The 16644-nt window shown below is 39.9% G+C and overlaps 1 protein-coding gene across 14 annotated transcripts in view; it reads right to left on the reverse strand.

Annotated features, from left to right (window-relative positions):
- foxp2 (forkhead box P2) overlaps positions 1–16644 on the reverse strand; it is an 893115-nt gene that overhangs the window by 390512 nt on the left and 485959 nt on the right. The window contains exon 1 of one of the 14 annotated variants that reach the window (XM_078568075.1): positions 11457–11502. The exons of the other annotated variants lie outside the window; for them this stretch is intronic. The gene's annotated coding sequence lies outside the window, so the exon portion shown is untranslated. Of the gene's footprint in view, positions 1–11456; positions 11503–16644 lie in introns of those variants that run through there. 14 annotated transcript variants of the gene reach the window in all.

Genomic DNA, 16644 nt, shown 5'->3' on the forward strand with positions numbered 1-16644 from the left:
TTTTAATTTCAATCCACCTAGGCAAGATTCCTTTTTAACTCAATGAAATTAGCCCTCCTCCAGTTAAGTACTTATATTTTTGATTGTTCCTAATCCTTTTCCATAACTATTCTAAACATTAGATTGTCAAATATTAGAATTCACACTGCAGGCTAACAATTACAGTGCCATCTTCACATCATCATCATTCTTGGGGAGAAGGATTAGAATGTTGTGAACTTTCGCTAATTCTTTATAATACAGTACAACAGTAATGAAAAACACTGTGGTTGTTTAATTGTGGTACTCCTGATGTTATTTCCTGTGCAGTGTAGATAAAAATGAAATAATCCAACAAAGAAATCAATAGCTGTTTTAAATGATTGTTAGGCTTTAATAACAATAAATGAAAAAGAGGATTCTAGGGCCAAAAGCATGGAGATTAAAGGTCATGTTAAAAAAAGAAACTTGAGCAAAAAATGCAGTTGAGCGCACAATGCATTGAATGAAAAAAATTAAACTTGTAAAGAGCAAAAAATACATGTAACCTAAAAAAAAAGGAAAAAGAACAGCGTGATTAAGGGCAAGGGATAAATGACAAAGCTAACTAGCGAAATTAGTTACCTGGAGAATTTAAAAAACAAATGTTTAACAGTAACATCCAAGAAATCAAAAAAAAAGCATTTTAATCATGGCCATGTCCATCGCCTGTGAGTAACCTAAATTTTAATAACTCAAATGTGTAGTACGCTACAAAATTGTGTAGTTTAAGAAACTACACAACCCCATTTGTTAGCCATTTGATGTACAGTAGAAAGTTTGTGTGAATTTTTTTTAAAATGGCCCAGATTTTGCATTTGTAATGACGACAAAACTGCCAGTGTTTGCCTTAATACTGTGAAACTGACAACAGCTCCTGGTGTTCGCAAATGCCTAGTTAAATGTGGAAGTCCAGAAGTTGCTGTCAGTGATTCCATGCTCCTCCACATGGTGCACTGTTGAAGTCCCCATGGATAGCAATCTTTCGAAATCACTCCTTTACCCCATGAGTCTCACTGTAACAAAAACTCAGAACACATTACACCTTGTTGAATGTGATGCCACTGAGTTTTTAATGGTGTACGAATTCATAACTACTGCTAAACAACCTTTCTGGTCCTGAAAAAAACTTCTTTTACAGTTGTAGAATGTCCAATTTATACGTTATGCTAAAAATTCCATAGGTTTTAAATATTATAATAAGTATTTTTTAAGTTTATTTCTGATACTTCAGCTCCTCCCTTATACACAAAATCAAAGCTGACATTCCAGTGTGGCACAAAGAGACTGTTGCATTGTCGGAAGTCTTGTCTTTTGGATGAGATATTAAACCAAGGGCCTGTCTGAAATGTTGGATGTAAAAGATCCCATGGAAATATTTTAAAGAAGAGCAGGGGAGCTATCCAGGTGTTCTGGCCATAGTTATCCCTCAATCAACATCACAGGAACAGATTAACTGTCTGGTCATTATCATATTACAGTTGTGCGAGCTTACAGTGTGCAAATTGACTGTCACATGTCCAATGTTACAACAGTGACTATACTTCAAAACAACTTAATTGCCTGTAAAGTGCTTTACAATAACCAGTGGTAATGAAAGGTGCCTTAGAAATGCAAGACTTTTTTTCTTATTCCCACGTGAATGTCCAAATATCTATTTTGTTCTCTGTAAAATTTATAGAAAGTGACTGATAATCAGCGTATTTTACATCCTGGTTTGCTATCTGTAAGGATTCTTCACTGTAATTGGCTGCTTAGCCTGGTTGATTACATTACTGTTACTGGGCTCTTGGAAATCCGCTTGACTTGGCACCAGCATCAAACTAACATTGAGAAAGGTGAAATCCATGTCATAGGGATCACTAGATTTTTATTGCCAGCTTTCTTCAAAGTCAGTGCTGACAGCAAAATCCAGGCTTATATTCAAAAGCTTTAAACATGCCTATTTGTGTCCTTATGCCAAATTTTTTTTTTAGAGTCTCTAAGAAGGCCCACAAGCGAGCACAATTAGTAGAAACTTGCAGCAGTGATTAAATCAATTTGGGAAAGTGGCCAGTTATGTGGTTTCTTTTTTTTAATGCTAGTTCCCATTGCAATGTTTTTTAAACTAGCACAAAAGATCACAGAAACTTGTGTTGTGCTTTGCTTTAAAAATCTGCAATATTTTGTTCTTTTAGCCAATTGTGGGCAATTACGCCAAAAGACCAGCACAGGAACCATAAGCCCGTATAGCTAATCATGCCACTGAAATAGTGTAGAAAATGGTTGAATTTTCAAGAATTGAAATCTAGCTGTAAAATCATTTTCTTTTATTATAATTCATTAATACTTTTAAATGTCTGTTAGCAAACTCAAATTTCTTCAAACGGTTTGAGAGTATCATTTGGAAATCCAACATCTCCAAGTTGTAACTCTCATTTAAATGGTTCCCAATTTTCAAGAAGTGGTGAAACTAATTATAATAAAGTGAAAGACAGAAAATTTTATTGAAAAATACCAGTTACTTTTGGTTTTAAATTACTTCTGTAAATTGGGTATTTCGTTACCACTGCTGATTTCAATTCATTAGCAATCTTTGAGTCAAACACAAAAAAAAATCGTAAGACCCAACAACAATGACTCACTGACACCCATGGAAATGAGTGAAAATCACATTCGCCACCTCAAAAAACAAAAATCTGCCCAATTAATTTGGTTCACAATTACCTGAAGTATTTGAATCTGATTCAGTGACTGCAGACACCATGTTACGTACTGATCAATACCAATTAATCCTTGAGGGAGGGTTGCCGGGTACAGCTGACAAAAATGTGGTGACAAGATTCTTTCATAGGAGTCAGGTGGCAGTATAGTAGTTGCATACAGTATGAAGTAACAGGAAAGGAGTTATGGCTACTCAGGATGTGTGGGTAGAGGGTAGTAGTATATAAAGTTTTCACAGCTGAGGTATTCTTTGAAGTGCTTTCAAATCTCAGGTTTTTCACCTCAGAGCACACATTTTCTGGTAGGCTCATCAACTCATGAGCACTAATTTTAATCAGCAGCGTATCTTAAAATGTTGGTGAATACTCTCTCAATCTGTTTAGGAATGTAGTGAGTTTTCATTCACTGGGTGCAGTGCCGGAAGCACTTCAATGACCTGCTGCACTCAGGAAGGGCGAGTACTGTGTTGGCATGGGTCAGTGAGCAGAAGTGTTAAGGCGTGGCCGTCCCCCCGTGGACCTCAGGGGTGCTAGAGTCTGAGTGCCAACTGTCAGTGACACCGGAGCTGGCCAAGGGAGTGAGCGCTGGCTGCTTGGACCAAGTGCCTTACAGCTCGAGGGCCATGACTCGGATGTGCCCGGCAAAGTGTTCCTAAGCTGGTGTTGGCCAGGCTGCAATGGTGCTGCAGGTAGAGAGTGGACTAATCAATGCTCCTCTTGTCCTTTCAGGGGAAAACAAGCCATAACCAAGCAGAGAGGGCACGTACAGGTGGAGGGCAGCCCAACCTCTTGCTGCTCAGCAGGTTTGAGCAAGACACCCTTGAGTACGAGACACCCTTGAGCTCGAGAGCCGGCATGCTCCACGTTCAACTAGACATGGAGAGGCAGGGGTGCCAGCCAAAGGTAAGAGTGCGGTGCACAAGAGTGAGACTTCCAACTTGTGCAATCACTCTAGTGTAGTCTCTTCATTGATGTGAGCCTTGAACCTGGAGTCCCTATTGATCATTGAAAGACGATGGCACGGTGATGCAGATCTACATTGTCTCACCAGGGCACCTGGCATTCACAGTGACAGTGTGATGACTTTAACTAATGACATGTCCTCGTTCTTCCCTTTTAGCTTTGCAAGCAGGCATTCACTCTGTGGACCCCGAAGGGCCACCCCTGATGCCGGAGACCAGCAAGCTTCAGCTGCACCTGCGTCACACCCGCTCTCTGAAGCAGGCACCCGTGCAGATACCAGCACCTCGGTGGGCTTTAGATCGGCTAGTATCTCGGTGCACATTGGTGAGGGATCACACTCTCTTGAGGTGTAGACGGAGGCAGGGAGTGCCCAGGGCACCGGCAGTTGGAGGACTGTTGGGGACCAGGACGATGCTCAGTCAAAGGCTGATGATGAGCCTCTGGAGTCGTTCATTAGGCGGCAGATGCTGGATGTTCAGCAAGATGTGGAGAATCTGGCGGAGATCCACGAGGGTAAGCATGCCATGGTCTCCGTTATGGAGGAGTCCATGTGGAACGTGAGCACTGCATTGACCCTCAAGGCCAAACGCACAGCCTCCTCTGTTGAGAGAGTGGTGACTCTCATTGAGACGTAGCTCCAGGAACAGAATCAGGGGTTCTTGGGTTTGCACTCGGACCTGCAAGCCCTCCCACAGGCAATGACCTCAAGTGGTCAATGACAGTGTGGGAGATAGATGAGGCACCCAGTATGCCAGCTAAGTGCCCATTCATCAATAGTGAGCCGGGAGGTCCAGAGCGACCTCATGTTGGCGCATGAGCTGCTTGCCGCCTCTGCAGGCTCCTCTCAGGGCGCTCTGGATGACGGCAGCAGCTCCTTTGCCCCTCCGCCAGTGACCGTGGCATCTGATGAGGCTGCGGTGACTGGGGACATGACAGCCGTGGCACTGGCTGCTCCCTCCAAGGCAGGGCCAGCATAGGCTCCACTGGCCAGAGGACAACCGCCAAGGTCATCAAGGCCAACAACACAGCATGGTCAGCAGGCTGTCTCCAATGCCGGTGCCAGCGAGGGGGCGGGGAGGCACCAAGACGTAGCACTCACAAACATAAGGCACCATGAGCACAAGAGGGACAGTTCATGGGTGATTTTATGTTAATTTATGTTTGCTTTATATATACTGGTCTGGGAATGAAAATAGAGAAGGTTATGTAAATTGTATGGAATTGTCAAAATGAGATAAATTTTGTTTTTGTCGCCATGGCCTGAGTATGCTTCACCTTTATATGTTATTGGTGCCGGTATGCCTGTATGTAATGCTGGACATGAGTGGCTCTGAACTTTATTGTACAGGCACCGAGTGTTCTTTGGGTTCAAATTTCAGATATCCCGGATGGAGACAGCAGCCCTGGCATGCGTTTGAAGCTGATCTTTGGTAGCCTAGCTGAAGGGGCGTTGGATCAAGGTGTCCCTGGTGTCTCTGCCTCCCTGGAGGTTACCGAGGTCTGGCTCCACAACCTCAGCGTTCTCCTCACCGTGTTCCTCTTGACTCACTACTGGACTCATCCTCTGTGGCCTGTGGAGCTACCTCAAGATCTTCTTCCTCCAGTGGATCCCTCCTTGCCAGAGCCAGAATGTCGAGAGTGCAGCATGCAACTACTATCAGTGACACCTGCTCTGGGGAGTATTGTAGTGCTCTCCCTGAATGGTCCAGGCATCGGAAGTGCATCTTGAGAAGACCAATGGTCCTCTCAACCACCGCCCTTGTGGAGGCATGACGAATATTCTAACACTTCTCTGCCTCTGTTCTTGGGTGGCAGAGAGGCGTCATGAGCCACCTCTTCAACGGATAGTCCTTGTCACCCAGCAGCCATCCATCCAGTCAGGCTGGAACACTGAAGAGCCATGGTACCTGGGACTGTCTCAGGATGTAAGCGTCATGGGAGCTCCCTGGGTACCTTGCACAGACTTGCAGAATCTGCATTCTGTGGTCACACACTATCTGCACGTTCATGGAGTGGAATCTCTGCCTGTTGACAAAGGCACCCGGCTGACCCGCTGGCGCCTTGATGGCCACATGTGTGCACCCTGGACGCGGGGGAACCCAGCAATCACGCAAAGCCTCTGGCTCGCTCAGCCTGGCTGGCCTCGTCCATAAGATAAAGAATAAATGTCAGTACCCACCTGAACAAAGCTTCTGTCACCAGTTTGACATAGCTGTGGACAGCTGCTTGGGAGACTCTACACAGATCCCCCACTGACCCTTGGAAAGAGTCGCAGGCATAGATGTTGAGGGCCACTGTGACCTTCAGAGCCACTGGCACGGGGTGTCCACCCAAACAGCTGGAGCTGATCTCAGGCCCAATCATCTGACAAAGGAAGGTCGCAGTCTCTCTTGAGAGGCGGAGCCTCCTTCGGCATTGCACCTCGGATCTATTGAGGTAGCTGTATTGCCACCTGCAAACTCTGGCAGCAGAATAGTGGCGTTTTCTGCAACCCCTTCCGCCATAGACTACTGGCTGGTCCTGTGCCCCTTATGCTTGTGCCTCTCCTCCCACAGGTGCCTCCCCTTGGAGCTGCACCTGGCCTCCTCTCCCTTCTGCTCCTCTCTTCCTCCTCAGAGGAGACCACAATCCCTATTACTGGGATTACTGGAAGGCTGTCTGAGATCTGGAAGGGTCCACATGGTCTGTATCCTCTGGGGTCCTTGAAGACACCAACGAGACCCGAAATGAAGCCTGGAAATGCTAAGAACGAAACCCCGAACAGAGATGAAGCTGCCAAGTACCAATAAGTCATCAGCAACAAACTATGCTCCAAACTCCTCACTACTCACACTGGCAATGCTGCTCACCCATTTTATCCCACCCATGGATGAGGTTTATGAAAATGTCGGCTGGCCGCCTACCCATTTTGCCAGTGTGATGAGCGCAAACTCGCAAGGGCAATGAAAAATCGCTGTCAATTGGATTGCTAATGGCCTTAAGTGGCCTCTTAATTAATGTCGGGCACGACTCTGGCACCTGTTTGCACCCACCAACCAAAATATCGTGCGAGTGTGTGAAACAAATTTTGCAGTCAAGTATCCTGCATTTTGGGACATCGCAGGCGTCAGCACACCCAGAGTCCAATGGGATCACCTAATCCTGGGAGCACAACCTTCCTGATCATTGCTTCTCCTCTGCCATTCTTTTTCTATGTCCCCCAGAGTATTAGCCTGGGTCTCTGGATTACTAGTCCAGTGACATTACCACTACACCACCATCTCCCCGAGAAGGGTACTAAATGACTGTAACATGTTTCAGGTGCTCCAACATCTTTACTCTAATCAGAATAAAATCCAAGGCCACAAGGAGCCTTGCTCACAGCCGATATACAGGATGAACATAGGGTCTGCACTGTTCTCTGCTGTGCTCACTGGATGTTGACTGGGCAGATAATACGGTTATGAGCCTGAAACACGTCAGGTGCTTTATTGGCACCATTTGTCTCTTTCTCTTCGATGTGTGTGTATGTTTCATTCTTGCAGTAATTTTTTTGCCCCCAATCTCCATCCGTTTTGCTCTCTGTCAATGTTATGCCTCTGCTTCAATTATCTACCTATACACGTTTACACGTCTCACTGTCGTGCATTCTCTCATAGCGTTCTGTCACATTTTTTGTCAACTAAAGTTATGTCACACTATCATTCATTGCAGGTATTGTAACGCAATGGGTCGTGTCCCTGCCTATGATCCAGAAGCTCCAGGATTTGTTGGCCAAGGTATGTGTGTTCATACTGCGGCCAAACTGGTTGAGTGTCAACCTGCAAATCCTTCCAACACTTGCCAATGGCAGGCAGTAAGAGCAGGAAAGGTTGCTGATCATCCATGTGATAGAAAGAAAGTTGGAGCCACTACTGTCATGTTTTTATAATGATATAAAGGCACCATTCAGTAATCAGGGATTGTGTAAACATGCTGAGAGTTTATTTATTTAGGCTAGACACAAAAACATAAATACATGGATAGAAAGCTTGAAAACATTAGCAGCAGGGCTGTGTGTGCTGTGTTCTGCTCACAGGCCAAAGTGAAACTGAGCCTGAATCACATGACACACTTTCCTTCTGGTGATGGTATGCTACTATCCCTTAAAGGCATATTACAACATCTACCATCACTATCCATGCCTCCAGATTACAACATGCATGTAAAAGTGAATGTTGCCACAGCAACTCAGACCCCCTGTAACACACCACCACAATCATCATTTGTTGAGTTTGCCATATTTAGTCTGCAAAATAGGTGGCACTGTAACATATTTACCATTAAGAATTATAAGGTCAATCCCTTTTTGTGCTTTATTGACCAACTTCAGGCTGCTATAGCCAACTCCCTTTTCCTCCGCCAGACTTCCCAACCCCAATGCTCCCACTGATTCTTGACTGTTTATGGTCTCCTTTTGTGCCATAAATTTTCAATGTTTTCCTGTTTAAAAAAAACCTTTCTGGGCCTTGGTCATGACCAGAGTTTTACCCAACATGTCTCCACCCTGTCCAGTGTCTTCCATTCAGCAGTTCCCTAGTTTTAACATCTTTCTATGTAAAAGCACTTACTATGCTTACATATACTGTATTATGTAAGATCAATGTTCAGGAGGGTAGGTATAAGGGCACAAAAGGACCAAGGCTCAAAAAAAGGCAAGTTGGTACCTCATTTCTGGGCCTACAAAAACTCCCAGAATCCCACTCCATTGATCTATAATCTCCATCTGTTCCATTTCCTGTCTACACACACTTCTGCTGTTACCATTATCCTGATCCTGTTGACACTGGCATGGCATTGTATTCTAGCTCTGAGCATTTAAGAGATTGAAGAGACTAAACAATTTTAGACAAAACATGCCAGTTTAAATATATGTTTATACATTTTGCCAGTTTTAAATATCTTTATTATATTCCAAGCCTTATTCCACAATGTTTGTCAGTAGTTCATGATGGCAAACAAGAGGATTTGTAAAATATATTTGGTCCAATTTGATTATTTTGGGTTGCCTTCACCTCTCACTTATTGGTCATTGTTGCTGAGTCATAGGAATACTGGAAAGAGGAATAGGTGGAGGGATATAGATAGTATTTGTCATGATAAATGTATTTCGTATTAGTCTTCCTTAAAGGTGTAGAAATATTTAAGGTATCAGCTGTGGCTCAGTCGGTAACACTTTTGTCTCTGAGTGAGAATTTTATGGGTTCAAGTCTCTGGTGCAGCACTAAGGGCGTGTTGCACTGTCAGAGGTGTCATCATTCAGATGAGATGTTAAATCGAGGCCTGGTCTGCCCTTTCAGGTGGACATTAAAAATCCCCTGGCACCTTTTCAAAGAGCTGTCCAGGCCATTATTTATCCCTTAATCAGCATCACGAAAATAAGTTATCTGGTCATTATCACACTTTTTGTGGGAGCTTGCTGTCCACAAATTGGCTGCTGCATTTCCTATATTACAACAATGACTACACTTGATAAGTACTTCATTGGCTGTAAAGTGCTTTGGGATGTTCTGTGGTCGTGAAAGGCACTATGTAAATTCAAGCCTTTCTTAATTTTGAAGTGTCTGAACACATTAAGAGGACAAGCACAGACTAATTGTTGTTTGGTCAAGGAACTTCGCGCATGTCAATTTTGTAGTTTTAAAGGATACAGTATTGCAATATGATTTAACATCAGCAAAGCATGATCTCTGAATTGTGAAATCAGTGAATGATCATATAATATTCTTACATATTAGTAGCAGATCACCTGTGGCATTGCTTATGGCCATTGAGATAACATAAATCATACTGTTGCAAGGTAGAGGGCGCTGAGGTCCAGAAGTAAAGAAAGGGCAAACACCACCAATTAAATAAAATGGAAATATGTTCTTGGCCTCCTGCCCAAGCTAAAATGCCTGGGTTTCTTTTCAGTGTAATTAAGGATGCCTGTTTGGGGCTGTCTGACTCATATGACAGTAAGTTTGAGTTTAATTGCATTCCAGGCAATAGGTTTGAGTCTGTGATGAAATGTCTGTTTTATTTACCCTAAAAGTGTGATTAATAAAGTTATAGTTGAAGTTATCAGGTACATATATTTGAGTGTTTTGCCCATAAGGCATTCTTTGCCATTCGAAGAATTTCTCAGTGCATTTGCAGTGGTTGACTTTCTTTCTTTTTGAAACTAAATTATTGGAAGAAATTTGCATATAAGCCAAATCAGCTGCAAGAAATTAACTTGGAAAAAATGTTCTTAAAATTAAATGTGACAAAATTAGAGTGACATAATAAACAGAAAAATGGTACAGCAGCAGCATTTCAAAATAGTTTAGGTAGTTAACTAATGGTTCATAAATTGTTTATAGCTTCCATTGCAGAACTTCATTAGCAGCAGAAGAATGATTCCCTTTTATACATTAATTCTAGTTAATGCTAATATCAAAATTGTAGCAGAATCCTAGCAAGGAGAGCTTATGGTGACAATAAGAATAAGAGAAGAAACAACGGTCACTAACTGGGAAAAAATTACTGCATTTAAATAAAAATCACAGTACATGAAGAGTGCAACGCATTTCAAAAGCAAAACTACCTCAGACCAAAATAAAACTATGTTCTCTGATTTTTCTTCATTTTGAAAGTGGATTAATTAGTTCTCACCTAAGCGGTTGAACTTCTAAACAATGGTTGACGTACAATCTCTACTCTTGTAACTTTGGTGCATTTTAGTTGTCAAATCTATTTACATTGTGTCACCATGTAGCAACACATTTGCTCTTAATTAGCTTATTGATTAGTTTTCTTGTTTTTACTAGTTCATGGAGTTGTGAGACAAAATGTCAGGGAGCCCCAAAGATCAGGAGATTTGTTGACAAATTCTGAGGATTAATTGTTGAACTACTTGTTGATCAAATTGGTAATGTGTTAATATTCTCTTACAAATTATGACAAAGCTAACTGGCACACTAATTTGGTCAGGTATTATCGTTTAGATTCTCTGGTCAGAAGAGATTCAGAAATTTTGCTTTATAATGCTTTGTGAAGCAGCTTGGGATGTTTTATTATATTAAAGGCACTATATAAATATAAGCTGTGTTGAAATCACAGAACAAGTAAAATTTGATGAATTGTGAAAAACGTTGACACATCTTTTACTCAGGCTTGTCAATAAAAGAAAGTTCTATAAAATAGGTTGAATGAGGACTCTACCATTTATCAATTAAATTTAACTTGGTTTGATTATTCACTGAAAATATAATTAAGACTCTTTCAGGTGACACTTATTTTAAAATAAAGTGACACATAGAGAAACAAGTCTACATGTGTCAAGAACCTTTAAGGTTGGAAAGTGGAGATAAAAAATGGAGAGAGCCTTAACCGGATAAAGTGTAATGTGATTATGAAGTCTAGAGTCGTGTGGCTGTTAACAAATATTTAAATATGTCACTGTTTGGTCCTCAACTGTACATTCATTTAAAATCTTAATTTCCTAGCGACTTACATTCACACCTACACCACCATACTTCAGTATAGCACCTGCCCCCTAAACAACATCACAAAGGAGATCAGGCATGAAATGGTCATAAGTGTTTGTTTCCAGTAGATTTCACTTTTCTCTTGCAAGCTACAGCTTGACATTTTGTAAAATCTCCAGGGACCAAACATTGAAAAATCGAGTTACAGAAGGAGTGCACTGTAAATTCCATGAAGTCATGTAATATGTCTTAACACAGATGGGCACACAATGGTAATTCACAGTAGTTTGTAATAGAACAATACCTTCTGTTTTGTCTAGGGAAGGAGCCATGCATCTGCTACATTGTCAGTCATTCTACATATCTTTTAGTGTCATCCTGGTGTAGAAGAAGACTCTATATGTCAGGCCAAGTGCACAGGACTTTAGGGATTACTAGAGAAATACAAAAAAAAAATGCTCTGCTACAGAAAACAAATTATTGCACCTTGATACTAAATCTAAACACTCTTAGTGAAATATTTTTCTTACAGCCCTTCAATACAATGTAAATTAAATATCTTCTGTTGTTGTGATCACAAATTTTTGCATGATGAATTAAGATTGTACTGTGTAAGGAATGTGATTCCTTGAATGAGAACATGTGGTTTAATGGAGTATCTTTCCTGTATCTGTGCTGCATAAAACCTCAATGATTATGGTTTCTAAATTATGCTCAAGGGCAAATTAAAATTTGCATGAGAGTTTTAGCTTGATGAGCTGGATGCTGTACAGACAACAGCATGCAGTGTAACTTTTAATTTTGCATATTTCCCTAAAGACAGAGGAGTGTATGGATTATAGGAAAATGAGAAACTTGCCAAGCTGGTATCAGCTGAATGATGTATCTTCTTAACTGACATTAATTAAAACTCCCAGTGGTCTCCTAAACACCTGACAAATACAATAAATGTTGCATAAATGTGCCGTGTGCTAACAGAAGATGTTACCACACTATGATTAGTGCTTTAAAACAAGGATTGTAAAGAAAATCAGCAAGCCTGCAGGCAACATTACTATGATTATCATAAATAGAAAATCAACACAGTAACTCATAGCCAATCGCCAAATAAAGTGATTTTTGGAAAAAAAAAACAAAATAAAAAAGACATTTTTTCAAAACTACATTTTATAAAGAGTACTTTTAGCGGCAGTTTGCCATTTAAAAATACCATAAAAGTGAATATATTTACAATTTACAAAAATGTAAAACTACAAAAACTGAAAATCATCAAAATATACAGATATATGAGCTCACATATTTACAATGGCAATACATAGAAGCAACCACACTACGAATTTAAAATAATGTGAACTTAACATAAAAATTCTAGACACCACTATCTAAATTCTCAATAGACAGTGTCAGCCACTTAATTTGCAGGTACCTGCTCCCTAATGCCTCTCTTTGCAATGTTACTTATACTTTCTTCTATGCTAAACCCAGAAAAATGCCTGTCATTTCCTGTCAGATTTCTCATCTCAAATTCTCCTCAAGCAACAAAGTCAGGTTAATTGCAGTCACTTTTATATTCACAAGCAACTTACAGACTCAGCGCAGGGTAACAATTGGCTGGGAAATGAGAAAAGGTGCCCCATCCCCAGAACTGTGCATGAGATAACAAATGTGAAAGGACTGAATGCAAATACTGCACTGATAAATAAAACCTAATAGAAAACACAGCCTAAATTTAATGTTACAACTATTCGACCTCATTAGCTGAACATGTTCCTGTCATATTTTCTCTGTAAATGCTTTCATGCAAGACAGACACAATGAATAAGCTACTCTTTGTACTTATACATGCAGCAACTGAGAATACTCTGATCATACAAAAGGTAGTGTATATCAGGTTAGTAGCATGAGGTATTTCTTTCTTAATTCTAAGACAAAAGCGCTTAATTTTTTAAAATCGCATTTTATTAATTATCTAGGAAATGTGTCAGGTTCATTGCTGAAACATATTATAATGAAAGAATTGAGGCAACTCTGGTCCTAGAACTCCAAGGGGTCCTATGGTGTTTTATTTGTGGGAGAGGGGTTGGTGCTACCCCTCCAAAGTTATGGCAGAAGACTGGGTGAACCCCATGGAATTTCAGGACCTAATCTTTAGCTGTTAAGTAGGGAGCTTAGCACATCAACTAGATGAGCAAATGATTTATGAATGGCAAAATTGTAATTGATCTGTTAGAGCCTCACAAATAGAATTAATTTGACATCCAATAGCTAAGGCCAGAATTTTCCAGCCTTGCACGCCGGTGGGATCTTCTGGTCCTGGCCAATGTGAATGGAGATTTCAATAGCTCACCAGCTCCACCCCGGGGGAACCTGCCGGGGTGGGTCGGGGTTGGAGACTGGAAAATTCCAGCCGAAGAATCGGGTTGTTTTGTCCGTTACATGAGTGTATATTCAATTTTAGCAAAATAGCTACTGTATGAAAATAATATCTTTCAAAGAACCAGCACAGAGACAATGAGCCAAATGACCTCCTTCTGTGCTGTAAGAGTGTATGATTCTATGTATGACTCCATAATATTTTAACCATCAAAAAGCAGCCTTATGGTGGGCAAATGCAATTATGACATCACAGCTACTAATCATAATGCAATTATCTGTATGATTTTCTTTTTAAGATCCAACATGTGAAAGATTCAGTGGCTTCTTCATCAGACTGGGGAGATAATCAGTTGTCAGTTTCCCATTTCCCACCTAAAAAGTGGATGACCAGCAATTGTAAATAGGTTTCAAGATCCTTCTGATGCAAGAAAGAGCTGGTTAAATATGCAAGTCAAGGTCCTAATTTTCCTTAAAAGGTCCACTGTGGGGGGGGGTGGGGTGCACTCAAAAAATGATCCATGAATTGTCCAATTCTTTCTTTTTTTGCTTGGGCCATGAGCTAAAAGGAGGGGTTCTTGTCCTGGACCAACGTAATAACCAGGCTACTGCCAACCTGTTCAACATCCCCTCCTTTGGAGTCTTACCCCACACCAAAGTCCCAGACTTGCCGGCTGCATTCTGATGATGTCTAGGTCTTACACCGGCAAGAGCAGGTGAACTGTATGGTGACCACACCGACTTCGTGCCTGTTTTGGACACTACAAGTGGTCCAAATTATAAATCAGCAGGGTGCTGAAACCGCTGAACAATGGCTACAAAAGCATCATTCTTTACGAACACCAGGAAAAAAACAGGTCAAAGCACTTAAGAGAAATTTGGTTTATTTTTTGTATTGTAAAACCCAACGTGCAAAGACAACATATATCTCAAGTTTTAGCATTATTTCTTCTAAATACAAGCACTTGTTTTAGTATTAAATGTACTCTGAGTATTACCCATTTGTTATCAAAGAAATGAATTCATAATGTTTCAAAAATACTTGGTGAAATTGGAAAGATTTTTTTGTCCCCAGTACAACAGCATCTGTAGGCAAGTTTTGACTTCAGAGGCAAAAAAAAAGCCACAATATCGATCACGGACTTCCTATTTTTAGGAAGATAGAAAGTATAAGGCCAAATGGCATGTACAATCTCACTTAACCTATTTTCTTCTTTACTTTGGGAGGAAAAGGTTATGAATTTGGATGTTAAGATTTTCAATTTTATGTTAATGGACATGTTTAGTATGACTATATTGCTAGAGTGTACATTATATTTTCCAATGATATGAGGTTATTGAGTTCCCTCCATACCAAATGATGTAGTCAAAGTCAGTTAAATGTTCATTGTAACTCAAGCATGAGTTCTACTTATATTGCAGTTTTTGGAGGTGCAAGTTAAATACGTCTTTTATTTTTAAGAGATTGCCCACTCATGTCAATTTGAAGCCTTTTTCTTTTGCTTGAAAAAAGTTTGAATTATTTAGCAGTCCAAATTAAACCATCTCAATAAAACAATACACGAAACATGTTTTTCACAAGCAAATTTGAATCAACAGATAATTCAAATTAAATAACCTCAAATGAAGCCTGAATTTTCGCTCTTGTGTTGGCTTTCCCTGCTCATGTTGGTTTTGGGGAGGATGCAGAGCCATTCGATAGGTTTTGGATTGTTATAGCAGAACCAAAACAGAAAAAAATAGTTGAATGCCCTGCTTTGGCACTGTGAACTTCCATAGCTCTATATCGTATGTAATATTTGCAAGTTGAGATTCTAGATAATTAGGTTTAGTTATGGGCGATATTCGTGCACATTCCTGGAAACACAATGCTACATGGAAGACTCAGCCACTAATATTTGTAGCACTGAACCGCCATTAAAGCTTTTAAAACATTTTTTTTTACCACAAATAACTCAGGAGGTACAACAGCAGTGAATAGCTTGCATAAAATATTTGGGACAAATTACAAATGTAATAACTTAATATTTAACATAACGTTTTTTGATGCTGCAATTGTAAATTTAATTTTAATTTTAAAAAGCATATTTTAGTTTCTGCTGCATGCTACATATGCAATTTAAAGTTAAGTATAATGAAGCAATGTGCACATGATTGAATGTGCCATTTAAAAATGTAGGTTGCTGCCATAATGGATTTCACACGCACGCTTGTATAAAATTATATTCACGTTCTACACCACAAAGGCTCTCTTCTCCATGCAAAACTGTTATCCCAGCTAAGCCACAATTTGAATAATGACAAGAACAAAAAAAGTTTCTTAACAAAATAATTCTGTCTATTTTGCTCAAGTATGTATTTAGTGAAATTCTTGCAGTTTTGTCCTGAAATACAGATGTTATTCCATATATATTATTCCAAATATAAGTATTTGCATCTCACTTATATTATTGCTTAGTTGTTAAATGGTCCTGCTAATGATTGGGATAAAATAAATTAGCAATCCTAATTCCTCACAGAATATATGATGTTTAATCCCATGATGCATTGAAACATGCACAATTATAGCTAAAGGCACAAATAATTTCAAATACTGATAGATTATAATTTATGAAAAAATCAAGGATAAATTAAATAGGCAGGTTACTGTTCTAATGAGTCCATTTTCTTTTTCTACAAAGAAATATGATGAAGATTGACTTTTTCCCTCCTATGTGATGATTTTGTAAAGCATTGTCATTTTCCCCAAGATTTGTTCATGTAGTATGTCTTTTCCAACTTAATGCATGGAACACATTTTTGGAAATGTGCAGTACAGAATTTATGTGGTTACAGAGTATATATATTTTTAGACTAATGACCAAGTCATTGTAGATTTTGTTCATAAGAAGGTTGTAATGGTTTAACTCCGACACATTCTTTCTAACAATGGCTGGTTGAACCCTGACTTTCAATATTATACTTATGTTGACTTATGTAAAAATTCAGTAGAACATTTGAACTCTAATTCATTTCTTCCAGTCTTTGAGAAATATTTTAACAAGTTTAGTAAACCTTCATTCTTCAAGACACCAAAAAGCTCCACTCCAAATTACCAACATACATAAGGTGTTAAATGC

The sequence above is a fragment of the Cetorhinus maximus genome, chromosome 22, assembly GCF_964194155.1.
Source record: "Cetorhinus maximus chromosome 22, sCetMax3.hap1.1, whole genome shotgun sequence".
Lineage (NCBI taxonomy): Eukaryota > Metazoa > Chordata > Chondrichthyes > Lamniformes > Cetorhinidae > Cetorhinus > Cetorhinus maximus.